Source organism: Pinus tabuliformis, chromosome J, assembly GCF_031772625.1.
Source record: "Pinus tabuliformis cultivar Carrire ecotype Pingquan chromosome J, CPIR1, whole genome shotgun sequence".
Taxonomy (NCBI): Eukaryota; Viridiplantae; Streptophyta; class Pinopsida; order Pinales; family Pinaceae; genus Pinus; species Pinus tabuliformis.
The window spans coordinates 1,073,171,118-1,073,198,742 of record NC_142295.1 but is presented as its reverse complement, the minus strand read 5'-3'; positions in this window follow the sequence as shown (position 1 = coordinate 1,073,198,742).

Sequence of the window (27,625 nt, the reverse complement as noted above, 5' to 3'; positions counted from 1 at the left end):
GCAAGTTCTTCACACTTGACAACAAGTTCACGTCACTGGCTTTCGATCGAGTGATTTCATGGGTGTTCGACTTCAGTTGCTCTATTCACATTCCATGGATTGTGTTGATAGTACCTTGAGGACCATTTTCATTATTGGTGGTTTCTCTCGCGCTTGTTAACAGTTTACATTATTAACTGGTAATCAAGCAACCTTCTAGCATGTTCGACATCAACGCACCTATTCACATGTTAGAATTTATACTTTGATTAGGTCATCTTGGAGCGCAAGACCCTGGACTTAGATCACAAAATTCTAGGTTGCAAAGTGATGTGACATGGTTACGTTGATATACATGTCTCTTTCAGATGGATGGCTGCGACGATACCTTGGTTTCATTATGATCCTCTTTAATAGATGGTTGCGCCCATGGCTAGATCCATTTACATGATCATTCTCTAGATGGTTGCATCCATACCATGATTCATGTATCATTTTACAAGGTTTTTTCTGTTCTGTATATGTATCTCTACTTGCTTGCAGGTTTTCCAACGACAGACTCTGGTTCCCTGTGCTGATTCATTAAGAATTTCATCCATCACTCTAGTTTGGCCTTCAAATTTTATGGGGCATCTGTTACAAAACATTTTGTCACTGTCCCTGTAATCCCAGTTCCTTGATCCTGGAGGACCTCTACAGTGAACCCTACATGCTTTCCATTCATGAATAAACTCCCATTATGTCCCTCTTCATGAGTAGAACAATTCCCTCTTGCACCATTTCCCCAAAACCTTTTGTTTTTCCCAGTTTACAAGACCGATGCTAATGACCCTTGTCCTCCTCGTGCCGATGTGTAGGAATTAACACTATCCCTAGCACCGATCGGAGCGATTAAGCTTTGTTCCAGTCGTGTCGTTCCTCTTATGGAAAGTTTTTTAAATAAGGAGCCGAAGCCTCCAGCGCTAGAAGCTTCGTAACGGAAGTCTGGTAAATGATTTTGCCAGATGGGGTCGAGGATGTCAGTTTGGGCTCCTTTCCCCTAGAAGGATGGAACTAACTCAAGAGATAAGACCTTCTCCCATGAGAAGAGGAATCATCTCCCGTTCGTTCATGCTATATAAAACTCCATTTTTCCCAAGCACAAGTTAGTGTTAGTATTGAAGTGTTAATGTTGGTGTGTTAGTGCTAATTAAGTTTGGATTAAACAACAAGCTATTCATAGTTGTATCTCTCTAGTTGTGTGAGGGATAAGTGTGAATTTGGTTTAGTGTGAAATCTAAAGGGAAGAGCCTTAAAACTATCATTGTTGAGGCGATCATGGAGTGCTAACGGAAGTGTGTGGGAACCTAGTTTTGTCAGAGGAGAATGGCAACGTCAAGACAATGGTTGTAATATCTTCTTGATTCAATATATATGAAACTATCAATTGATTTCATACATAATGTGTCATCTCACATGTTTATGGCTTAATGCTTCTTGATTTGTTAAGTAGGTTGAATTGCAATTTGTCTATTATCACGATTGTTGTTTGTTGTTGTTTACTTGTTTCAGGTGTTTGAAGAAGGAAACGAGAGATAGCTGGAGTGATCAAACAAGGAAATAATCGAATGGGATAAACGTACTAAGAGGCAAGACCTCTTAATTGGTTCTAACCTAAGTAAATCTTTCATAGAATGTATTCGTTGTGGCTAGACCCATTATCAAGCTAGAGGAATTGTTTGTGCCTGCACTTATAATTTTATTTCACCACAAGTAGTAGGTGCAAAATCCGTATGTCCAAGGCCAATAGGCTCAACAACCTTTTAACCCATATGTTTCTTATCAACAACATATGGCCGGATAGTATCAAGGCTACCTAGGTCATAATCCTCCCTACGGGCAAGGTAACCTACAGGTGGGGGGAAATAAAATGCCATATGGACAAAATCCTCCACTATGGGGACAAAATCCTTACCAACTGTTAGAAAATTATATATTACAGAGAAATGGAACACATAAAATATTGCAGAAATATAAACATAGAAAACGCATAAAACAAGAGAGACACAGATATATGTGGTTCACCAAGTATGGGCTACGTCCACGGAGAAACTAGTCCTTCCTTTTATATTATCCAGCAAACTGAAGAGATACAACCTACAACAAATCCACTGTAATTCCCTCTTCGCTCTCAATCTCCTCTCTCTTCCACACTCAGAATACAGATCTACATAGACGCAATACAATTCCATCAAATATGGCGAGGGGTTGCCTTCTAGGGCAAAAAACCCTAAATTAAACATAACTTCTACTGTCAGATCTCCGCCTAATGAACGACCTAGATTGACTACGAAATTACTGGTATCAGAGCCGAAGGTCTATTTGGCTGATAAACTCGTAGGAGAGAAGGGTTCCTGGTTCGAGTGTGAGCAATGGTGGAAGATGGTAGGTTTAGGGTCGAATAATTTAATGGCAAAAACTACCAGCTGTGGAAGATGCAGATGGAAGATTATCTGTATCAGAGAGATCTGTACCAACCATTGAGCGGAAAGGAAAAGAAGCCGACGAGTATGACAGACACATAATGGGATATTCTCGATAGAAAGGCACTTGGAACAATACGGTTGTGCCTATCAGCGTCGGTAGCGTTTAATATTTCAAAGGAAATAACAACAGAGGGTCTAATGTCGACATTGGCCAAACTATATGAAAAACCCTCGGCCTCAAATAAGGTATTTCTTATGAAGAATTTATTTAATATGAAAATGTCAGAAGGTGGACCTGTTGATGATCATTTAAATGAATTTAATACAGTTACCAGTCAATTAAGTTCTGTAGGGGTAACTTTTGATGATGAAGTTAGGGATCTGTTATTTCTGTGCTCATTTCCAGAAACATGGAATGGTTTCATAATGGCTATTAGTAACTCCGTCTCTAGATATAGTACTTTAAATTTTGATGATGTTGTTGATGGAATCCTTAGCGAGGAAATGCGACGAAAAAGCTCTGGTGAGACATCAGGTAATGCTTTGACTGCAGAGACTAGGGGAAGAAAAATGAAAAGGTTGGTACATTGTATTTATGCAATGGTATTTCTAATTCTATTAATACTTTAACCTCTATAGGAGAAGATATGACATTGTGGCATCATAGGCTTGGGCACATGAGTGAGAAGGGGATGCAAATTATTCACTCAAGAAATTTGTTGCCAGGTTTGAAGCATGTTGATTTAAAATTTTGTGAGAATTATGTTTATGGAGAACAGAAGAGAGTCAGATTCCTCAGAGTTGGGAAAGAAAGGAAGAGTGAAAAATTAGAGCTTTTGCATATAGATGTATGGGGGCCTGCTCAGGTATCATCTCTTGGTGGCTCTCCTTATTATGTTACTTTTATTGATGATGCAACCAGAAAAACCTGGATTTATTGTATTCGAAATAAATCTGATGTATTTGATACTTTCAAGAAATGGAAAGCTTTGGTTGAAAATGAGACAAGGAAAAAGGTTGAAGTGTCTCAGATCAGACAATGGAGGTGAATATTTCATTAAATAGTTTGATAGGTATTGTTCAGAGAATGGAATTCGTAGAGAGAAGATAGTTCCAAGAACACCACAAGAAAATGGTGTGTTGGAAAGGATGAATAGGACAATCATGGAGCATGCAAGCTGCATGAGATTGCATGTAGGATTGCCTTTACAATTTAGAGCAGATGTTGTAGATACTGTTGTTTATCTAATAAACATAGGGCCTTCAAGTTCCTTGGATGGTGGTATTCCAGAGGAGGCATGGATAGGTAGAAAGGTAAACTACTCATTTTTAAAAACTTTTGGTTGTGAAGCCTTTGTCCACATTAATAAAGAAAATAGAACAAAGCTTGAGGAAAAATCAAAGAAATGTTATAATTTTCTAACACCAACAAGGATGGGTTTTGTAGTCCGGGCCTTCTCAAAGGCCCCAAATGCCTTTGAATATGCAATTTCCATTCTTGGCCGAATTGGAGCTACCAGATGTTCCTAGAGTCACAAATGATCTCATTTTTCATTCGCCAGAATGGCCTCCAGTCCTATCCAAGATTCCGAGCGATTGTTCGAAGTTTGAGGGAAAAGCGAAGGAGGATCCACAAGCCCATGTGATGACATATCACCTCTCATGCTCCTCCAATTCGTACATTGATGATTCTATTCATCTTCGACTTTTTCAGCAAAATCTCGCAAGTGTTGCAGCCAAGTGGTACATCGAATTACCTCGAGGTACCTACAATGACTTTAACACTCTTGTTATGGCTTTCCTCACACATTTTCAGCTACCAATTTGCTATGAAACTGGCACCCATATGCTTACGTCCCTTAAGCAAGACACTGCGACCCATATCTCCAATCACATCCATGAATGGAGGCATCCATGTTGCCTGATCAAGTTTGAAATTGCTGATCAGATGTTGACCAATTGGTTTACCAATTCATTCGTCAGAAAAATTGCTTTACCAATTCATCGCTTGTGCCTAGTATTTAGACCTCATCTACTCACAATCTGGCATGTTATATGATATGTTACCAGATGCTTCAAGACCATCATACAATCTAACAACATCGAAGTCTTCGGCTACCCCATATATTGATGGAGTGATTAGTTCAGTGTCTCAGACCCCTGTGAAATCTTCTTCTAAACAGAAGGCGGTCTCCAACACTGGTTCCAATGATCCCTCTCGAAATTCACCTGGTCCTTGTAAAACCACTAAGGTTCACGTTGTCCAGTCTATCGCAACGGACAAAATCCTCTAAAGGTAAAAAGAACGGCAAAGGCAAGCTCAAAGTCGATGCCCCAAAACAGGGCCCTCCTAATTCGTCTATTGGTGATTCTTCTCAAAGGAAGCCCAAGTATCCATGCCTCACCTATGAGGAGGATCACTATACTAAAGATTGTCCCCGATGGTCTGAAGTTAGTTGTTTTTGTTAGTCCTTACAATCTCCTAGGCTGAAAAGGAAATCGAGAAGGGTAACCTCAAACCACTTGAGCTCAGTAGCTAGCCCTACTGAGCATGAGATGGATCTCTCTAAGTCTCTTATCAGTGATATGACTTTAAAGCAAATGAATTTTAGGCTAGATATATGAATTTGTTTGTTTGTTTATGAAAATTTGGGTTTTTAGGGTTTGCTGAACTTAGGGTTTGGAGCCACAAATAGGTTAAGGTTGTGGGAGTGCAAGAGCAAATATGAGAAGGAGCTAGATATCAGAAGCCATGGTGTATTTTGAATATTTTAGTGTAGTATAGAGGAGAAAGTGTAGAAGAAACTAATGAGCATAAGTAGACATGATTTCATTAGCTTAGGAAGACATAAACATAACTATGAAAACGAGATAACATAGCTTGAAAAACAAGAATTTTGTATATTTCACTGTAAGGAATCCATAGAAAGAAGATATATCATGTAGATAAATATGTTTAAATCATTAGAAAACAAATAGAATGGAGTAAAAGCACCATGAACTCACTGGGCTAGAGTTCCTTCAAAATAGTTGCAACATGTCTCTGTATTAGCTGAAAATATGATTACATGCAAGATTCCTTCACAAAAATTTCAACCCTCTTCTCCTCAAGAGAAATCATACATATAGACTCTATTAGACCACTTTACCACCTTTGGGAGTTGAATTCCTTGGTGGAGGAACTAACTCCAAGATTCTCTCAACCAACAAGTGAGAGTGAGAAGGTGAAACTTAAACACTTCATGGAGAGTTTGTTTAGGAGTTTGCTTCTTTTATGAGGCATAATAAATATAAAAAACAACCTATGATGTACATTTATTCATGCCTACATCACCTAGCCTCGAAAATAGTGCCATTACATAGAGAATATTGACTTTGACTAAGTCAAACTAGAAACTAGAAATTTTACACAATTAAATTTACAAATTAAAACACAGAAAAGTGCAGAAGTGCAGTGCTGACTTTGAGCTGATTTTCAAGTGCCTTCTAGGGGTCAAAATAAAAAAATGAGAGAACTGTCAACTATAAATTCAAGTCTAGTTTCCATAACAATTTGAATTTTTGAATTTTCACCATGGGAAGGCCTTCAAATATCTATTCTCCCAAGGTCACTCCCTATGCGCAGCGCCTATCAAAAAAGGGTCCATAATGCTTGTTTTTTGCCACTTTTTTGCACTTCTCTCCAAAACTGAGCCACCTCTGTGAAATATGAGAAAATGGGTTTTTAGAGGATGGAAATAGCATTCCAAAAATATAAAATTTTCCTCAAATGGAGGCCTGAGGAAAAAGTGCAATGCCAAGGCGTTGCGCTTCTGGAGCTGTTGATTTTTTGAATTTAGTTCAAAAATTCTCAAAAAACAAGAAGTGCTCAGATTTTGCTCAAATTTGGTTGGAATATGTAAACATATGTTTTCTAAACATTCATAGATGCTTCAGGAAGCATCTCCATGTTTCCCTCATCCTTTTGGTCTTTTTTGTCTTCCTTGAGCTTGTTTTCAAGTTGCTTTACCTTGACATTGGCGATCATGTTTTGAGCCTGGTAGTGGTGTGCCATATGTTTGAGAAATTGATTATCTTTTTTTCCTTATCAAGGAGCTTCTCCAAGTGTTCATTCACCTTGTTGAGCCAATACTCCTTGTCTTGATTGACCTCAAGAACAATTCTATCTTCTAGGTCCATGTTTTCATTCAATAGAATGTGTTTTTTCTGTTCTTGCAAAGCTTTCTTTAGGCCCTTTGTTCTTAGCCTTTTCCTATTTCCTTTCCCTTTTGATCCTTCAGGCTCACTTGATTCTATTATTTCTTTGCCTTTTCCAATCGGCTGCAATAACTTGGCTTATTCTTTTTCCATGATCAATTCCTTTGCTTTGAGCTAACTATTCTCCTATTCAAGGAATGAGATGACATATTTTGCTCTATCCATATTGATTGTAAGCTCCTTGATTTGATAGTCTTTATCTCTGATTGTCTGTTTCATAATTGAAGTCTGATCCTTGGCCTCTGAATCAACTAGATCAAACTCATGCTCAACTGTGTCTTTATCTTTCACTGTCGGTCCCTGCTTTGTCGATGAAGAAGGCTTGGCCCCTTTCTCTCCATGAGAAGAAAACACAAGCCTCTGTCCTCTCTTGTACACTTTAGTCACCTCAAGCTTAGGTACTTGAGTTTTCTCCACTGATTTGCTAGAGGACCCCACCTCCATTTGTTGTTTTGGCACACTATAAGACTGAGCTGCTACATTGGCTTCATGACATTTCAGGGCTGTTTCCAAAATGGCTTCCTAAGCCATACCTTTCTCTGCAAGCTAGTGAAGGACAATAGTTTTGATTAGACTATGATGAAACAAGCTCGGGGAGTTCTCCTTGTTCTTCACTTGTATCTTTTTTGACATTTTGGAAATTCTCCTGGATAGGAAGTTACACATGTTGAGTGGCTTTTGAGAGGTGAAATGCATCAGGAGGTGAATATGATAAGCATACAACCTGGAGAATCTTCCTTCACATGTAAAGAACTTCATGAAAATCTTCATCAAAGGGGCATATTTCTCCAATAAGTATCTAAAAGGCATAATGTGAGCATGTTTCTCCCTGTATAGTTTTTTTAAGAAAGGCTTGTAGTATTCAAGATCTAGGCTCATTCCTTTGAACCAATATTCACCATTGTCCAGTAACCCTGTTGCAAGTGAGATAGAGGCCACTAAAAAAATGAACTCAACACCAGCGATGAAAACACTTTCACCCTTCAACTGAGTTGCCACCCAATCTGTTAATTTTTAATGAAACCCCACTATTACACAGTAATCTGTCACCGCCTTTGCATTCCGTAATCCCGGATACTTCCAGTCCATGTTACTGACATTTGTGTTGTGCCATGTTTCCAACTATGTATCATTACCTTCCTTGCAATCTCAGGAAGAGTGTTTCATTTCATTATCCCTGAAGAAGACCCTTTTTACCTAAGTTTTTGGGTTGGTGCGAGTCAAAATTTATCCTCCTCATGAATATTGACAAATTAACACTAGCCCTAGCGAAGTCTTCACTCTGTTCCTATGTTGCACCCACGATGATCTAGATTTGGCAAGTTTTTCAACAACTCGTCGAAACTTCTAGATGAAATTGCTTCATGGTAGTGTTACACAGTAGTTTGTCACCGACCCCGCATCCCCTGATCCTGAGTAGAGGCGGTACCTGAATGGAATCTGCTCTGTGTCATACATCAAAATATGTGTCCACATCTTCCATATCACTGAAGAATATTAACCATGCTCATTAATCCTGAAGTTGACCCCTTTTACCTATGTTTCAAGATCGTCACAGGACATCGGTATCCTATCTGTGACGATGGCCCAGAGTGAATGAGAACCTCGTGACACCGTCATAAGACTACATATGTTCTTAGTGATGGTCTATTTTAGGGATCGTCGCAGGTCATCAATATCCTACCTGCGACGATAGCCCTGAATGCACTAATGCCTCGCTATGTCATCTCTAAGTCTCAGTCTTTGACCTGCGACGACCCAGATATGGAAAATTAGTTCAAACAAAATGCTTCTGGTGGTTCTGGAACTGGTTGTTGGGTCAAAGAAGTTCGCCTCTCCTCATTTGAGATTGTGGTTCCACCTTTTGAGTAACCTCCCTTGAAGATAAGCTTCCTCTCCCCTCATTTATGGAGGCTCTTCCTCTTATAAAAGCATCTTCCATGACTATGATCAGCTAGTGCTAGTTGAGTTTTTCATGTGCTAGTTCTTAGCTTGTTGGATTGATATCTTACAGTTTGGATTGCCTTTGATGTTGTGGATTGAGAGTGTAAAATGGTTTTGTAAGAAGGAAGCCTTGTTGTGATTGCCTTAGTTTCATACTTGTGCTTTTGGGTGAGAGAGAGAGTCATCAGTCTTTCTGGGAGACCTTTGAGAGTGAATGCTTATGGAGACATACTGATTGGACCCTTCAAGGAAACTTGCGATGTCAAGTTGTGGTTGTAAGCTTTACTGTTGTTTACATTAATACAATCAATGGTTATTTCCTATATCATGTATGAAATGTATGTTGATAGCTTATGGTTCCTTGACTCTATAAGTAGATAGTTCGTTGTTGTGATCTATTATGTGTATTGTCGTTTTCATATTTTGTTTCAAGTAAATCATTCATTAAGGAGAAGATAGCGATAGATGAAGCGACGTGACGAAGACTTCATCAAACACTGGTATAAGGTAGGCCTCTTCAACGATAACTATTTAAGGAATTAGCTATTGTCTTTGTCTTGCTGTGACTAGACCCCCTCTAGCCCTAGAGTGGGTCAAGTCACAACAAGACAAAGACAATAGCTAATTCCTTAAATAGTTATCGTTGAAGAGGCCTACCTTATACCGGTGTTTGATGAAGTCTTCGTCACGTCGCTTCATCTATCTCTATCTTCTCCTTAATGAATGATTTACTAGAAACAAAATATGAAAATGACAATACACATAATAGATCACAACAACGAACCATCTACTTATAGAGTCAAGGAACCATAAGCTATCAACATACATTTCATACATGATATAGGAAATAACCATTGATTGTATTAATGTAAACAACAGTAAAGCTTACAACCACAACTTGACGTCGCAAGTTTCCTTGAAGGGTCCAATCAGTATGTCACCATAAGCATTCACTCTCAAAGGTCTCCCAGAAAGACTGATGACTCTCTCTCTCACCCAAAAGCACAAGTATGAAACTAAGGCAATCACAACAAGGCTTCCTTCTTACAAAACCATTTTACACTCTCAATCCACAACATCAAAGGCAATCCAAACTGTAAGATATCAATCCAACAAGCTAAGAACTAGCACACGAAAAACTCAACTAGCACTAGTTGATCATAGTCATGGAAGATGCTTTTATAAGAGGAAGAGCCTCCATAAATGAGGGGAGAGGAAGCTTATCTTCAAGGGAGGTTACTCAAAAGATGGAACCACAATCTCAAATGAGGAGAGGCGAACTTCTTTGACCCAACAACCAGCTCCAGAACCACCAGAAGTATTTTGTTTGAACTAATTTTCCATATCTGGGTCGTCGCAGGTCAAAGACTGAGACTTAGAGATGACATAGCGAGGCATTAGTGCATTCAGGGCTATCGTCGCAGGTAGGATATTGATGACCTGCGACGATCCCTAAAATAGACCGTCACTAAGAACATATGTAGTCTTATGACGGTGTCGCGAGGTTCTCATTCACTCTGGGCCATCGTCACAGATAGGATACCGATGTCCTGTGACGATCTTGAAACATAGGTAAAAAGGGTCAACTTCAGGATTAATGAGCATGGTTAATATTCTTGAGTGATATGGAAGATGTGGACACATATTTTGATGTATGACACAGAGCAGATTCCATTCAGGTACCGCCTCTACTCAGGATCAGGGGATGTGGGGTCGGTGACAAAATACTATGTAACAGGCGGTCCTAGAGCTGGTTGTTGGTTCAGTTGAACTCACCTTTCTCCTCTGGGATAGTTGTTCAACCTTTTTTGAAACCTCCCTAAGAGATAAATTCCTCCTTCCTTCTCTTATGGGACCTCTCCCTCCTATAAATATCTCCTCCATGAATAACATCAGCTAGCTTGGATGTAATGGAATGATAGCTAGATTTAATTTGTTAGTTTCAAGTTTCTAAGAGAGGAGTAGAGGTAGAGGGTGTTATTGGAGTGTGGAAGTAGCCTCATTTGTGTTGTGATTTGAGAGATGCTTGAGTAGAGTTGGCTTGAGAGCTTTCTAGTATCAACCCTTTTGGACATAAGAGAGAGCCATCTGTTCCTTTGGAAGACGTTCACAAGTAAATGCTTACGAAGACATACCGACATGACCCTTCAAGGAGGCTTACGACATCAAGGCTCAGTTGTAAGTTTACTTTGATTTATATTAATACAAATCAATAGCTTGTTTCCTATATCATGCATTAAATTGTATGTCGATAGCTTGAGGTTCCTTGACTCTTCAAGTAGATTGTTTGGTTGTTTTCTATTTGCATTTGTGGTGTTTCTCTACATGTTGTTTTCAGGTATTAACGACTAGAAGAACAAAGAGCTGGAGCAACAAGATAAGGACTTCATCCAACGTTGGATTGAATGTAGGTCTTCATAACACCAAATTTCTAAGGAAGCTTGATTTGATATTGTCTGTGCAGTGACTAGAGCCACTATAGGGCTAGAGGGGTTGCCTCTTTCCGCAAAGGGAACTTACCTTTGTCACAAGTTGGTGACCATACTGATGCATTGGCGAATCATGTATTAGATAGAAATTTTTGGCATTTATGAAAGTAAACCACTAAAGACATAATAAGTCATATAACAAAACAAAAACACACACACACACACACACACACACACACACATATATATATGTATATATGTATATGTATATCAGTGTTTCACATCATAGTGCTAAAAGAATACGTGTTCGGTTACATCACAAGACATCATGTCTTTCAAAAATGGCAGAAATTAAACCTAGGAATCTAATTTGCATGGTGCTCTCTCTAGCACACGACTGCTCAGACCACACGTCTGAGAAGTCGATGGATCCTGCCCAACACCCCTGCTATGTGTCGTTGGTACTATCGAGGGACATCCTTGAATCTCGCATAGTTAGGGATTCCCTCTATCAATCCCTCCAGGTCTCGAGCAATCTCATCCTCTACGTCTCCACCAGGAGGAGGAATCTCAAACTCCTGCTTGCCTCTCCAAGAAATCGGGGACAAGCCTGCAGGCCTTTCCGGCCCAACATCTTCCAGATTGAAACATAGTGATCAGAACATATATAAAAAAATGATAAAAAATTATAAAATCATTAAAATCAAAATTTGTTACCTCTGTGGTCCCAGTTTTCCCCAGGGGGAAGTGCTAACTCTGGATCACCTCTGAAATCTAGCCCAACGTATTCCCAATCCTCGACAATGACAAGCTGGTGGTCCAACCACTGGAAAAATTTGGGTCTCCAGGACATATGTTGACCCCCGCCTCCTCTGGGCATCAGTAGTGCCCATCGAGTCATCCGCAGCTCCCGTGGAGTCAACCATGCTACAACTGCTTCCTCTCTCTGAAAGATAGGAAGGCGCTCAAGGATAAATGATACTAGGATGGACCCATACCCGAACTGTTTTACATCCCCTCGGTGGCACTTTGTTAATTTTCGCTTCATGTTATTAGCCATGGCCTTGGCCAAGTGGAAGATAATGGGATCCATGTAGTCGGTGGCCATACGCAGTTGGGTTTTGGAGGCCTCGTAAGGGGCCTGTGAGCCAGTCACTCTAGTATTGGTCGAGAGAAGGACATGGAGAGACAAGTTTCCAACAATAGAAATCTTGAGCTTTCCGCCCTTGTCTGACTTCTCTACCTCTGGAAACATCCTTCCCATCATCATGTCCATAGTTTCTCCCGTGATTCGAGTCCTGTTCATGTGGGGCCTTTCCCCCCTCTGAGACAAACCTGTCAAGAAATGGATATCTACCGCCTCGACCTCCAGCTCTTGCCCTCGGATAATGAACTTAGCCTCATTCGGATTCCATGCTTCAAACAGATACTGGAGTAAACCCAGTTGTGCCCTCAGACTAGGCACCATAAAGAATTTTAGCATACCACAGTTCCAGAGCATGTCCATACAATCTTGGTCTCCCATGGCCTGTTCATCATCATCAGTATGCTCTTGTTCTTTCCACTCAATCATCATTTTGTCTTCCTGTACGTACACAACAAGGATTGTAAATACTTTTTTTTCATTTCAAATCCCAATAAATGGCTTTAATTTTTAGAATTGAAAAGGATCGACACTCGGCGCGCCTGTTTCGCAAACAGGTGCGCTGACCCAAAATCATCTGTTGAGAAAAATTGGGATCTTCGCAACCTTTTGATGTATAGTCGCGAAGACTTCGTTTTCTCCCTGTGGAAGATTTCATGTCGTCATGGTCCCAAGCTGGCGATCGTGACGACTGCCACACATATGTTGGCCCTAAAATATTCCTTAAGGGTGGCTGAAACCATCAAAAATGACAAATCATTTATGAAAAAGTGCAGGAAAACGATTAGAGCTTACTTGGACCAGATGAATTTGCTGATAGGTTGTTGATATTTCTCCCATCAATCGTTGAAATTTCGAATGCACGTGGGTAAAATTTTAGCTTTGAGGTAAAATGGTAAAAAGTAATTTGTTTTTTACCAAATGACTCTTTTATACGCCTTTTTTGTCAAATTAGGGATTGTAAATTAGGGTTTTTGACTATTTCACATATTTTTATATCAAAGATGGATCTTACACGAACCTTGGTGACTATTCTGCGAGCTGTATTTTATACTTTTTCGGACTCAGTAAAAACACAAAAAAGTCTCTCTTGGAGTCGTCTTTAAGCTCTTTTTTGACTCTCGAAACATGAAAAGGTTTTCGAGCTCTTGTCGCTTTCAACTCGTTAAAGGCTGCGAAGCATCATCTACCCAGTATACATTTACCCCTTTTTCGGGTTGGGACAGATTATTTACGAAAAATATATACGTTGATCTTCCATGGTCAATAGGTTCCCTTGGATATTATTTTCTACCTTTCCGGGTTCGAGGGACAAATTTACGAAAAGGGACCTTTGGAGTTTTCTTTTCTGTGTCTTTTTCAAACTCTATAAACATTAAAAAGACTCCGATTTTCACCTATGTCAGACTCATTAAACCCTAACAACATTGGATTTGTCACCATGATGAGATTGGGCTTCTCCTTCCTAGGGCTTGTTAAAACTCACTAGGTCAGATTCGTCCAAAGCATGAACTTACATTACAAGCATATGCTATCCCCTTCAAGCTTGTGTTTCAAAATAACTGGGGTACTCGCTAGAAATGGTGGGGGAAAATTTGGAAACATTCTGTTCATCGTATTAGTTATTATGGTAGCTTATCACTCTTGGACATCGACACTCTTTCTGCTTCATGTCGGGTTGGGATATCCTCATTTTTATCATTGCCCTTTGGGTTTTTTGGTTATTCATTTTTCCATATTCCATCTGATCCTTGGTGCATCGTCATGACCTTTGATCCCTTGGTACCAAAATGCTGCCAAATTCTAGAGTCGTGTCGCCGATATGTCCAAGAGCTTAATCTTTCTGCAGTTTGTAGCCTTACACACATTCCTCAGATTCTTTGTCTCATTTACCGTCATCTTTTTCCTTCGTATCACGTTGATGATGTGGGTAACATTATGGCTCTTCTTCGACCGGTCGCTCCCTGTCTACTTCAGCTCATTATCCAGGAAGTTGACTTAGAGACTCCTTTCTGGTACCTTGGAGCTTGCATGCCTCAATGGCAAGTTCTTCGCACTCAACATCAAGCTTGCATCATTGGTATTCAATCGAGTGATTTCACAAGTGTTCGACTCCAAATCATTCTTCACACTTTGTGGATTGTACTAGTAGTACCTTGAGAACCATTGACATTACTGGTGGTCTCTCTTGCGCTTGTTAATGGTTCACATCATTGGCTGGTAATCAAGTGATTTTCTAGTGTGCTCGACTTCAACACATCTATTCGCATATTAGAAATTGTATGATGGACAGGTCGGGATTCAAGACCTTGGGCTTAGATTACACAAGTCCAAGTTGTGTGGATTGATTTATACATGACTCTTTTGATTGGATGGCTGTGACCATACCTGAGTCGTTTTTTATGGTCTTTCTAATTGGATTGTTGCGTCCATACCATAGACCATTTATGTTTATCTTCTTGATGGCTGCGCCCATGCCTTATGCATATGTATATCCTTTCACTATGTACTCATGTATCAAAGATATCGGTTGTACTTGTATCTGCAGGTTCTCCGCGAGGACGTTCTATTTCGGTTATGGATTCATAAAGCATTTCACTCCTCCCACTCTCTTGGCCTTCATGCTTTAGGGGGCATCTGTTACACAGTAAGTTGTCACCGCCTTTGCATTCCATGATCCTGGACACTGCCATTCCATGTTACTGACATCTGTGTTGTGTCATGTTGCCAACTATGTATCATTACCTTCCTTGCAATCATAGGAAGAGTGTCTCATTTCATTATCCCTGAAGAAGACCCTTTTTACCTAATTTTTGGGTTGGCGCGAATTAGAAGTTATCCTCCTTGCGAAGATTGACAAATTAACACTAGCCCTAGCAAATTCTCCACTCTGTCCCTGTGTTGCACCCGCAATGAGCCAGATATGGCAAGTTTTTTAACAACTCGTCGAAACTTCTACATGAAATTGCTTCATGGGCAGTCTTAGGGCTGGTTGTTGGATCAGTTGAACTCATCTTTCTCCTCTGGGATAGTTGTTCCACCTTTTGTGCAACCTCCCTAAGAGATAAACTCTTCCTTCCTTCCCTTATGGGACCTCTCCCTCTTATAAATAGCTCCTCCATGAATAACATCAGCTAGCTTGGATGTAATGGAATGATAGCTAGATGTAATTTGATAGTTTCAAGTTTCTAAGAGAGGAGTAGAGGTAGAGAGTGTTATTGGAGTGTGGAAGTAGCCTCATTTGTGTTGTGATTTGAGAGATGCTTAAGTAGAGTTGGCTTGAGAGCTTTCTAGTATCAACCCTTTTGGACAGAAGAGAGAGTCATATGTTCCCTTGGGAGATGGTTCACAAGTAAATGCTTACGGAGACATAATGACAGGACCCTTCAAGGAGGCTTAAGACGTCAAGGCCCATTGTAAGTTTAATTTGATTTATATTAATACAAATCAATAGATTGTTTCCTATATCATGCGTTAAATTATATGTCAATAGCTTGACATTCCTTGACTCTTCAAGTAGGTTGTTTGGTTGTTTTCCATTTGCGTTTGTGGTGTTTCTCTACATGTTGTTTTCAGGTATTAATGACTAGAAGAATGAAGAGCTGGAGCAACAAGACGAGGACTTCGTCGAATGTCGGATTGAAGGTAGTTCTTCATAATACCAACTTTATAAGGAATCTTGCTTTGATATTTTCTGTGCAGTGGCTAGACCCACTCTAGGGCTAGAGGCGTTGCCTCTGTCCACAGAGGGAACTTACATGTGTCACACCCACCTCACTCACTCTTTTGCAAAACTCCAAGCAATGTACATCCTCAAAGCACTGTTTGATGAAAGGATAGGAGTTGATTTCATTACATTTTTATGGCTCATATCTAAGGATCTTCCCTCCCTTATGATGTATTTTCCTCTCTAGTGAATATTCTGCCTCCATGATGACAAAAACCCCTAGCAGCAAGCAATGAAAAATAAAGTGTGAGGTATGAACGGAAATGAAGTGATGTGAGGGTGGATTTTGACAAAATGACAAAGGAGGGTTGAAAAAGGTGGATATGAACTTTGGAAGCTGATGAAAATGATTGAAGAAATAGTGGAATAGTGATCTTCTTGCAAGGAGGAAAAACAGGGTTTGTAATGAAAAATGCTCAAAAACCTCTAAGAATGAGCTAGGGTTTTACTTTTTGAGGCGTAAAAATTGGTTTTGAGGTGGATTGAATGGTTAAAATGGTTTATTAAACATGTATGCAGGTGTAGGAAAACATTTTACATGTTTTAGAAACCAAAAATAAAAATGGCCATTATCACCCTATCGTTTCCCATGAAAAATTTCACTACAAACCCTAATTTGAAGTATCATTGGCATGAGATGATTTTGAAAAGAAAATGAGGGATAATGATGGTGTACTTACTTGTACCTTGGCTTAGAAGTCAATGAAATTAAGCTTGCAAGCCAAAAAATGAAATTTGGGAGAGTTTTGGGTGAATTTTGGGCACTCCGTCCTGAGCGCAGCGCCTCTGCTCTAAGCGCAGCGCTTTGTTCCTTAGCGCATCACCTCAATATTTTTGCCAAATTTTCCTAGGAAACCAATTTTTTTACTCTCTTGGACGGGATAGATCGATACTCAAGAGTGAATAGGAGGTAAATGAACCAAGTTTGGGGGCTTTCCAGTTTATATAAGGAAAATTATTTCTCTTTTTAAAAAAAGAAATGGAACCCACCATCCTTTAAAAAAAAATTTCACTTATGAAAATAAAGTAACCTTTACCACTGAAAATATGAGCTTCCTTTTACTTTCTTGAGTGCTGGAACTCCTTCTTCTGGAACATTTTGAACATTTTGAACATGATGAATGTGTGAAAATTCACAAATCAATACCCAAGAGCTGCTTGTGATGCTCTATTCACTGCTAGATTTATTCATGAAAATGATGGACCTTGGAAACCCTAGCGACCTAATGAATGACCTGAGACTAAATGGAATGATGATGATCAATGACATGTTTTTATTATGACACCTCCATAAAAGTGTGATAGGTGACTAGCATGAGTGAATTTCCAAAAGATTGACCTCATCTCTAGACTAACCAAACAGTGACCAAATTTTGCTGTGTAAACCTACTGACATAAAAAAATTGATTTTGATAGTTTGGACAAGCATAGTAAAATCACATTTGATCCAGGTGACAGGCGAACAAGACTGACACCAACATTGGCTCCAACTGGGGATGGCAGCTCGTTGGAGGTGTCAAGAACACTATAGACCAAGTAGCCTTATCCATTGGCCAATGGAGTCAACATGCATGAAAAAATACTTTTGACTTAAAACTGACTGACCTTCTGACATGACAAAAAGTGAAAAGTGGAATAAAAAACAAAATAGTGGTTGACCTAAGAAGCCTTAGGGCCTTCATTCGGGCTTAAAAATCCTATGACAACCACCTAAATTACTGGAAATAAAATACACACCGATATATACAATGATGATTAATTTTTAGGACTTTTTTTCAGACATAGTAGTGCTTGAGAAGCCTACCATTGGTCTCTCCTCCTGAATAATCTCTTCCATCCATTTCTTCCAATAAGAAAGAATTCTTTCCTCTAAAAGCATAAGTTCTGTAACATCCCTTCCATAAGTTTTCAAACTTACCATGTTTGTCGTTTTCTTCATTTATAGCATCCCATCGAAGAACTACATCTCCTAGATTGAAATTGTCTTCCTTGGTCTTGCGATCATAAATATTTTTAATCTTCTCCTAGAGTTTGGATGTGTTCTAAAAAATCTCTTCCCTTGTCTGTTGTAAATCAATAATCTGATTTATCCTCCTTTGTATGGCATTAGTCTCACTATCCAATTCCTGCAAAATTCTCATGACCAGGACCGCAAGAGATGAAGGAAACATAGTATCAACTCCAAACACCAGCTGAAAAGGGAACATACCTATTGATTTTTTAGTACTGACCCTGTCCGCCCATAAGGCATTGATGATATTTTTAGGTCAGTTCTTCTTGTTCACCTCTAGAACCTTCTTGATGATGTTAACCAAGGATTTATTGGAAGTTTCAGCAAGACCATGCCCTTGTGGATGATAAGCAGTAGAATGTCCTAATACAATATGGTATTTGGCACAGAAGTCCACCATTCTTTTTTACTTGAAAGCAACAACATTGTCAGTAATTATTTTCTGTGGGCAACCAAATCTAGACAAAATATTAGAATCAATGAATCGAATGATGACAAAATCAGTAGCTTGCCTGGGTAGGATTACTTCAATCCACTTTGTGAAGTAGTTGGTGGTTGTCAATATCCATTTATGTTGTGCTGAAGATGAAGGATGGATTTCTCCAATGAAATCAAGACCCCACTGCTAAAAACGAGCTGAAATTAAAATGGGCTGTAATGGTAATGGAAAAGGTTTTCTCTTTCCTTGAAAAATTTGACATTCATGGAAGCTCATAACTATTTTGTATACATCAGAAAAGAGGGTGGGCCAATAGAACCCAACTCTTAAGATCTTGTTTGTTGTGGTTTTCCAAAATTGATGACTGCCACAGTCTCCTTTATGCAAATCCTTCATGACATCCTCAGCTTCATTTTCTACCAAACAATTCAGCATCACACCACCAGGATCTTTCCAAAATAAAACACCATCTAGAATACAATATTTAGAAGCCTTCAGTTTTAGTGATCTATCTTTACCTTTAGGGACTTCCGGTGGGGGATTCAAGTGCTAAAAGACATAGACAATGTCGGAATACCAAGGTGAGGACGTGAACATATTTGACACCCGTAGGAAAGGATCATCTTCTACTTGTTCTTCAAAAAGTGCAACAATCAAATTGATGTCTAGTGCATGTAGATTTGATTCAGCCATGAGTTTAGCTAAACCTTGTCCTTTGATGAGCTTTATAGGCTTTATCTAAAAGTAATACTCTAGCATGGATGCAATCCACTTTCTTCTTCTGCCTTTAGGATATTTCTGCACAAGAATTTCTTTAACTGCTACTGTGGGAACATAAGCAATGGTGTGAGAATGTAGAATATAAACTCGGAAATCCTTGAGAGCTTTCACCAAAGCTAAGGCCTGCGTTTCAATGATATTATATCTTAGTGCTGCAACTCTTACAGTGTGACTGAAAAACGCTATGGCTACTCATTTTCCTGCTATTTCTTCTGCATTAGGTTTGTTGCTAATGTATGCTCAGAGGCAAAGGAAAAGATGATGAAATATGAAGTGTAATCTGGGCTAATCAAAATAAGAGCAGTAAGCAGTAGATAATGCAAAATTCACTGCATGAAATGATTTATTAGCCTCTAAAGACCAAAGAAGGGCAAAGGAAAAAAGGTAAAAGGAAGGGAAAAGGCAAGCCCAAAGTCGATGCCCCAAAATAGGGCCCTCCTAATTCGTCTGCTGGTGATGCTTCTCAAAGGAAGCCCAAGTATCCATGCCTAATCTATGAGGAGGATCACTATACTAAAGATTGTCCCCAACAGTTTGAAGTTAGTCGTTTGCTCAAAGGGACCCCCATTGACTTGAAAGAGACATTTCCATCCCAGCAGACCCAAATGGTAGACCAACCTTAGTCTTCCGCTTCCTCAGGTTCCCAAGTGTTTATGATGAGTATGCCTATAAATGTGGCTACCAGATCAAAAGATTATCAAACACCTACTCTGACAATAGGGAAGGAGAAAGAAGGTGCCCATTCCACCTCTATCCCGTCTACCTCTGGTCCTCCCCATATAGAGAGACCTAATCCTGATTTTGCTATTAGACTGCCTTCTCGAGGTGTGCTGCGAAAGTCCTCATATCATCCAAATGCTCGAGCTACTTAGCATTATAACATTGTTGAGGATTTGACTCAAGCACCATCAGCTATGTCTAATCTCGAGGTCCTTCAAAGATATCCTTCTCAGCAGAAAGTAATGCTATCGGCTATTGGAGGTATTGATCCATCTAATTCCAATCTCATTTGTTTTGATCTGGAAAACCATGTTCCACGCTTACTTCATCAAATTTCCTTTCTCAGTCAGGTGACCATTAATGAAGACAACCTACAGGACTGTCATTGATGAAGGTGCTTCCACCTGCATCATGTCTATCTCTTGTTGGAAGGAAATTAGTTCTCCTACCTTGAACCAATCACCTAACACTTTGGAATCTTTTGATGGGGGTGATTCTCGAACATTCAGTGTCCTTCCTAATCTTGCTATTACCTTGGAAGGAAAGACAATACATGTCGAAGTAGAAATTGTGGATGCAAATATTAATTATAATTTTCTACTCGGATGATTTGGACCCATGCTATGCATGTTGTGGCCTCTTCTTTATTCTGCGTGCTCCATTTTCCCCATCAAGGGAAACGTCTTTCTTCGCTTCTTCTTCCTCCAATGGAAACGTTCCATACGTGAAGCATATCGGTGCTCCTTATCAGAGTGTGGGGGTTGGAGTTTTTAAAGATCCCGCCTTGATGGTTATTTTTCCTCTCCCACCTCTACAAGTTGCCTCAGTCAACATGATCTCACTTAAGTCTGATCCTTGGGTCATTCCCTCTCCTAATCTTGTTGATACATGGGGTGATGTCATGTTGTTAAGCCTTGTCGAGATCAATTATGTGGAGATTGTTTAGGCTTCAACTTCGGTACCTATGGATCATACTATTTCAAGTGCCTCTCTTGACACATATTCTCAATCCCCCGTGGCTTGGTTCTTTGAATTCTCCCATCACTTAACTGAGACCTTTCCTTTTGACGAAAGTATCATGGAAATTATGTCTCTAGAGGAAGCACCATAGAATGATACTCATCATCATTCCTCATTCTTGCTTGGCCCAACGGTCATGCCTACCTGTCTTGAGAAGTTCTCTTCTTGTTTCTCGACCCAACCACTTCAAACACCTGTTATGACTCATGAAGTTTGGTCGGAAGGAAAGATGGGTAATATTACCCAAACGATGCCCATTGACGTTTCTGTTAAACCGGGTATCGTTGAAAATGTTCATATTGGGGTGACTTGTTGTCTTGATGAGATCAAACTGTATACTCATCCTTTTCAAGAATTTCAAGACGTTTTCACATGGTCATATGAAGAAATGCCCGAAATTGACCCAAGTATAGTCGTGCACGAGATTCTGACTTATCCTATCATGAAGCCCATTCGACAACGGCTTCGTCCAGTGCACCCTAGAAAAGTGGCCAACATTAAAGGGGATGTTGAAAAACTTCCCAAAGCTGGATTTATTTATCCAATCCCTCTGATAGATTGGGTGTCAAATATCGTACCGGTAACTAATAAGCAGGGCACCATTTGGGTCCGTGTCGATTACCGTGACCTTAATCGTGCTTGTCCAAAGGATAACTACCCTGCTCCTTTTATAGACCAGATCATCGATGAATGTGTGGGGAGTGAGATTTTTTCCATTATGGACATTTTTCTGGTTATAACAGGATAAACATTGCACTAACCATTCAAGAAAAGACTACCTTTATCTGTTCGTGGGGGACTTTTGCATCTAAAAATCTCCCTTTTGGCCTTAGGAATGCTGGGGCAAATTCTCAAAGAGCGATGTCATATGCTTTCCATGACATTGAAAACATTATTCAGCCTTATTTGGATGATCGTCTTGCTCATTCACGTAACCGCCATGACCATCCCGACCATCTTCGACAAATCTTTCTTCATTGTAGACACTGCAACATTTAATTGAATCTGCATAAATGTGTCTTCTACGTTGAATCTGGATGACTCCTCAAGTTCATTGTTTCAAAAGATGGAATTCGTCTTGATCCTCTTAAAGTCAAGGCTATTGTCAATCTACCCCTCCCTCTTCATTGCATCAATTACAGAGTCAGCTAGGGAAAGCAAATTTTCTTCGTTGTTTTGTGCCTAACTATGCTGAGCTAGCTTCAGGGTTCACCTGGTTTCTTAAGCAAGGGATTCCATTAATTTGGGATGAGGCTGCCCAAAAATATTTCAATGACTTAAAATTTGTCCTCATTAATGCTCCTTTGTTTCACCCTCCGAACTATCATAGCGATTATTTTCTCTATCTAGCTACAATCTCGAGCACCATTGCTATGGTGTTGGTGCAAGACAACGACGAAGGTCATGAACATGTTATTTACTACCTCAGCCGCAATATCCTTGATCCTAAGATGCATTATTCTCATGTAGAGAAGTTGGATTTGGCTGTCGTTTAGGCTATTCAATGCTTTCGGCATTATATTCTCCTCTACACTACAAATGTGATTTTTGAGTGTAACCCCATGACTTAAATTCTGACTCGTCAGTTATTTTGGGAAATTATTCTAAGTGGATTGTCATCCTTCATTAATTCGATTTGGTGTTCACTACTTCCAAATCCAAGAAATAACTTATATTCGGTGAGTTGATTTGCTCTCTTCCCTCTACTTCTCTTCCTGCTGGTGCTGATGAGCAGCTCCTGGATGAGACTCTTTTTCTGATTAGCACTCTCGACCCCTGGTACAGTGATATCATTGTGTATCTCCAAACCTCTACCTTCCGGTCTGCGTTGACCAAGGACGATCCCCGATGCATTCGACATCAATCCCAACCTTACCGCATCATTAGGGATAATTTATACCGCGTTGGTGTTGATTGAATTCTTCACCGATGTTTAACTCTCGAGGAGGCTAAAAGAGTCTTGAATGAATGTCATTCTGGCACATCCGTCAGTTATCTATCTAGCTATGCCACTGCTCAAAAGATACTCTGTGGTGGTTAATTTTGGCCCTCCATCTTCAAGGATTGCATCCTTGTCGTACATAAATGCCACAAGTACCAGATTTATCAGCGAAAAATGTGCGCACGACCCACCCTCTTCACCCCATTATTACCATTAGTCGCTTTGCCAAATGGGGCATTGACTATATGACATGTAACCCTGATTTGGTCGGGGGGCATGGTTATATTATCGTTGTTGTGGATTACTTCACCAAATGGGCCAAAGAGATGCCTACATATTCAGTTGGCAGTAAAACGGTAGTGCAATTTCTATTCAATCACGTTATTTCCAGGTTTGGAGTGCCTCAAGCCATTGTCACCGACCATGGATCCCATTTTCATGATTACATGATGGCTGAGCTAACTTCTATGTTGGGCTTGCATCACGATGGCTCGGCCCCATATTACCCTCAGGCCAACGACCAAGTTGAAGCTGTAAACAAAGTTTTAGTTACGTTTCTTCAGCGCACCATTGGGATGCACAAATCCAATTGGCATCTCATTCTTTTTTTAGCTTTGTGGGATTATCGAACCTCGACCAAAGATGCAACTGGATTCAGACCTTTCCATCTCATCTATGGTCTGGAAGCAACTTTATCAATTGAGTGTGAAATTCCCTCACTCAAATTGGTTGTCGAACTACTCCCCAAAACCTCGCCTGAAGAAGAGCATCGCTTGTATTTGGAACGACTTGATGAAACCTGTCACCTCGCTACTTTAGTCATTCAAGCACAGAAAAAGTAGGTTAAGTCCCATTTTGATCAGTCGATTTCTCCTCGTGATTTTTGTTAGGGTGATTTGGTCCTACTATATGACCAAGCTAATGACAAACTAGGGGCAGGTAAATTCAAACCCATGTGGCATGGGCCCTATATTGTTAAACACATGTTAAAAAAGGGGCCTATGAGCTGATTGATTATGAGGGAAATCCCTTAGAAAAGCCCCGTAATGGGCTGTATCTCAAGAAGTACTATGCCCGAGTCATCTTGCATGGCTACTTTTGTACATAAGTGTGTTATTAATTTTTGTGCAAGTTTGGTTTTTCAAGCAACTTTCCTGCTTATTATGTCTTCACCTGCTTTGTAGATGTCTGTGACTCCTTACATTGCTTTCGCTAATGGTGCTTGTTATAGTACCCGGAATCTATCTTTCACGTCATGGGCTATCTATGCCCCTAATGTTGAGTTTATTGATCTTCGAGGTATTTTTTTGGCTCAAAAAACTAATAACATTGCTGAGTATAATGCATTTATCGAACTCTTGTCAGAAACTATTGCGCTTAACATTTGAGAAATAGTTGTTAACCTCGATTCACAGCTTGTTTTTCTTCATTTCAATGGGCGATATTCCATCAGAAACCCTCACATATTAAGAATGTATTTACATATTCGTCTATGGGAAATAAATTTTGATTACATCAGATATCATCATATTCCTAGGCATATGAATACACTAACAGATGCATTAGCTAATTATGTGTTAGACAGAGATTTACGCAGCATGTGAAAAAATAAAACATTGTATCATAGTAAACAGGAAATATATATATGTATATATATATATATATATATATATGTTGATAATTTTTGAGTCTCATACATCAAAACCCAAAAAATAATATATGTGTTTAGTACATTCGTGCCTCACAGACCTAAAAACTGTAAATGCTAAAACTATGGACTACTCGGCATGGTGCTCAGGATAGCACGTCACTTATCGTACTACTCGAGTTAGTAAAGGAAGGATCTAGTCTGACACTCCCGCTGTGTGCTGCTAATACTGGCGTGGGATGTCACCCACCCGGGCATACTCTGGGATGCCTCTAGTCAAGTTTTCAAGGTTTTGCGCAATCTCCTCCTCATTATTGAATCCTTCTTGATAAGGAGCTATCTCAAACTATTGAACAACACGTCTAGCGATCGGGGACATCTCAGTTGGTCTCTCTATTCCTACATCTACAATTACAAAATCAAAATGTCACAAATAAATATTTTCTAAAAACAATAAAAAATCACAAAAACCAAAGTTGTTTTGCTTACCTCCATCATCAAAATATTCTCCCTCTGGGAGCGGCATGTCTGGATCACCACGGAAGTCAGTACCACTATATGGCCAATCCTCTACCACAATCAGCTGATGCCTCAACCATGAAAAGAACGTGGGCTTGTATGACATATGCTGGCCCCCACTAGTTCTCGGCATCAGTTCACTCCATCGGACCATCCATGGGTCTCGTGGCAATTGGTGGTTTACCTATGCTAGCTGATAGTGAAATAGTGGGATCTTCTCCAAAATGAAGATCACTAGAATGGACCCATATCCAAACTATCTCAGGTTCCCTGCCTTATCTTTGGATAACTAAAACTTCATGTTCACCTTCATGGCTTCCACCTAATTGAAGACAGTGGGCACCATGCAGTATATGGCATACTGGAATTTGGACTTGTTGTACTCATGCAATGCCTGAGCCTCAACAACTCTATTTATGGTCAAGAGAAATGCTTTCAATACAAGTTTGTTAACACTAATGATATCAACCTTGCAACATTTTGATTTTAGTGCTTCTGGGCAATGTTCTACCAGTAGCATGTTCACACTTGCCCCAATGGGCCTGGACCCATACAAATTTATTGGTTCCCCTCTTCGAGACAGTACAATGATGAAGTATATATCTGAAGTCTTTGGCTCCAGCACTTGGTCTTGGATCACAAACACTTGCTGTCCAATGTTCCAAAGACTAATCAAGTATTGCAACAACTCAGGTTGAGCTCGAAGGCCTAGTGTAAGGAAGAATTTGAGAAACACGTAGTTCCTCAGAGCATCTAGACAGTTTTGATCTGCCAATGCCTATGCATCAATTTCCTCATGCTCACATTCTTTCCAATCAACCATTTTTTCACTGTATTTTGCCTACAAACACCAAATATTCAAGTCAACATTAGTCTTGGACCAAGAAATTTCAGATTTACAGCAAGGAATTTAGGTGGAAATGAAAAAATTTCTCCTCTCTGTGCTGGTGTGACTATTCTAAAAATAGAAGTGCCGATGACGCAAGTGACTGTGTTAAATAACCCTCAATCGGCGTGATCCCAAGCCTTGATCTCGCATTGACTAGGGGAATTTTTTTTTGCCAAAATCTCCTCAAAAAATCCAAAAAATGGCTAAAAACAGGAAAAATGGGCATGAAAATGAAGTTAAGGGTCTTGGCTCTTACCTGCAACTGACAGTTCATCAATCGGCCTCCTGGATCTACCACAATCTGCTCCTAAAAAGCTAGGGCACAAATTGGTAAAAATTTCTCCACATAAGGTAAAAAGGTAAATTGTAAAAAAATGAATTACTTTTCCCTTTTTTATTCATTTTCCATGATATTTTAGGGTTTTAGAAACATTTTTCACCTATTTTTTACCTTAGAAATCAAATAATGTGTTTGCTTCTTGTGTAACGACAGGTGATGGATTGTTGATGATGGTGATTGAGTCGTGTTTAAGCTCTTTTCTCGACTTGTAAAAACTAAAAATGAAAATATCGTCGAGTAGTTTTCCCTTTTTGACTCGTTAAAGAGAATAAAAATGGGGGGCCTTGATGCAGGAGCATATAGCTCAGCAATTTCATTATGTTCTAGTTAACTTAGGGAGTCTTGTGTTTTCAAGGAAGTTGGATTCCTATGTATGTAATTATTAATGTTTTGAGTGATTAGAATAGGAATTAATTGGATATTGTGAGGATATTTGTAAATGCTCTTGAATGTAGGTGAACATGAGTGATGATGAGTGATGACGAGAGAGTTGGAAATCAATTATAAGTCTTAGACTAGAAAGTGGTGTCATGATTGATGGAACTAGAGAGGATTCTTAGCGATTACTGGAGTTAAAAGTGGACTTAGAGGATATTCAGGATTTAGTTCAGGAGATTAAAGATCTGAACCAAAATTGGTTAATAGAACCTTTTATATAAATGTAGGCCTAAAAGGCATAGTATTAGGGTAGAGAGTAAGCTAGTCAGTCAAGAGTCAGAGAGTCAGTCATTTAGGCCTACGGGCAGGAAAGGAAAGGTCATTGATATTGAAAATCAAGCCGAGGAAGAAATTCATGTGTAAATGGTTGTTTATTAATATAGATAACTCGATTCTGAGTTTGTGTGATGTGTATTTGAATTATAAGTTGTGTGTGAACTTGAGTAATTCTGTGTAACATAGGTTGTAGGTGTGCAGAATCAGAGAAGAAGTGCAGAGAGGAGTGTTATGGTTTTACATACAGACAGTATTGGAGACAGCCTTTAATGTTCAGCGAAGGTGAAGGGAGCATAAAGGCACGAGCAGATATTGAGATTAGAACAAGTGAAGATCGTGAGGCGAAGACAAATACACAGGCATAAAGCTGAATGGGTGATTAAACATTAAAAAACAAAAGAACATAACAGTGTTCAGGAACCGTTGGATCCATCAGATCAACGGATAAGATTGTGTGCGATAGATGGACAAGATTAAGTCGCGCAAAATAAAGTCAAGAAGATGAATGGCGGAGATTAACACCATGTGTTAGTAGAAGGACGAAGTAGTATTCACAAGGGGTAAGCAGTTTCTTGCATGCCCTAAAGGTGGTAAGCGGTCTTTCAAAATTTCACACAATTACCTTTAGCGGCTGACACATAGCAAATGATGGAGAAAG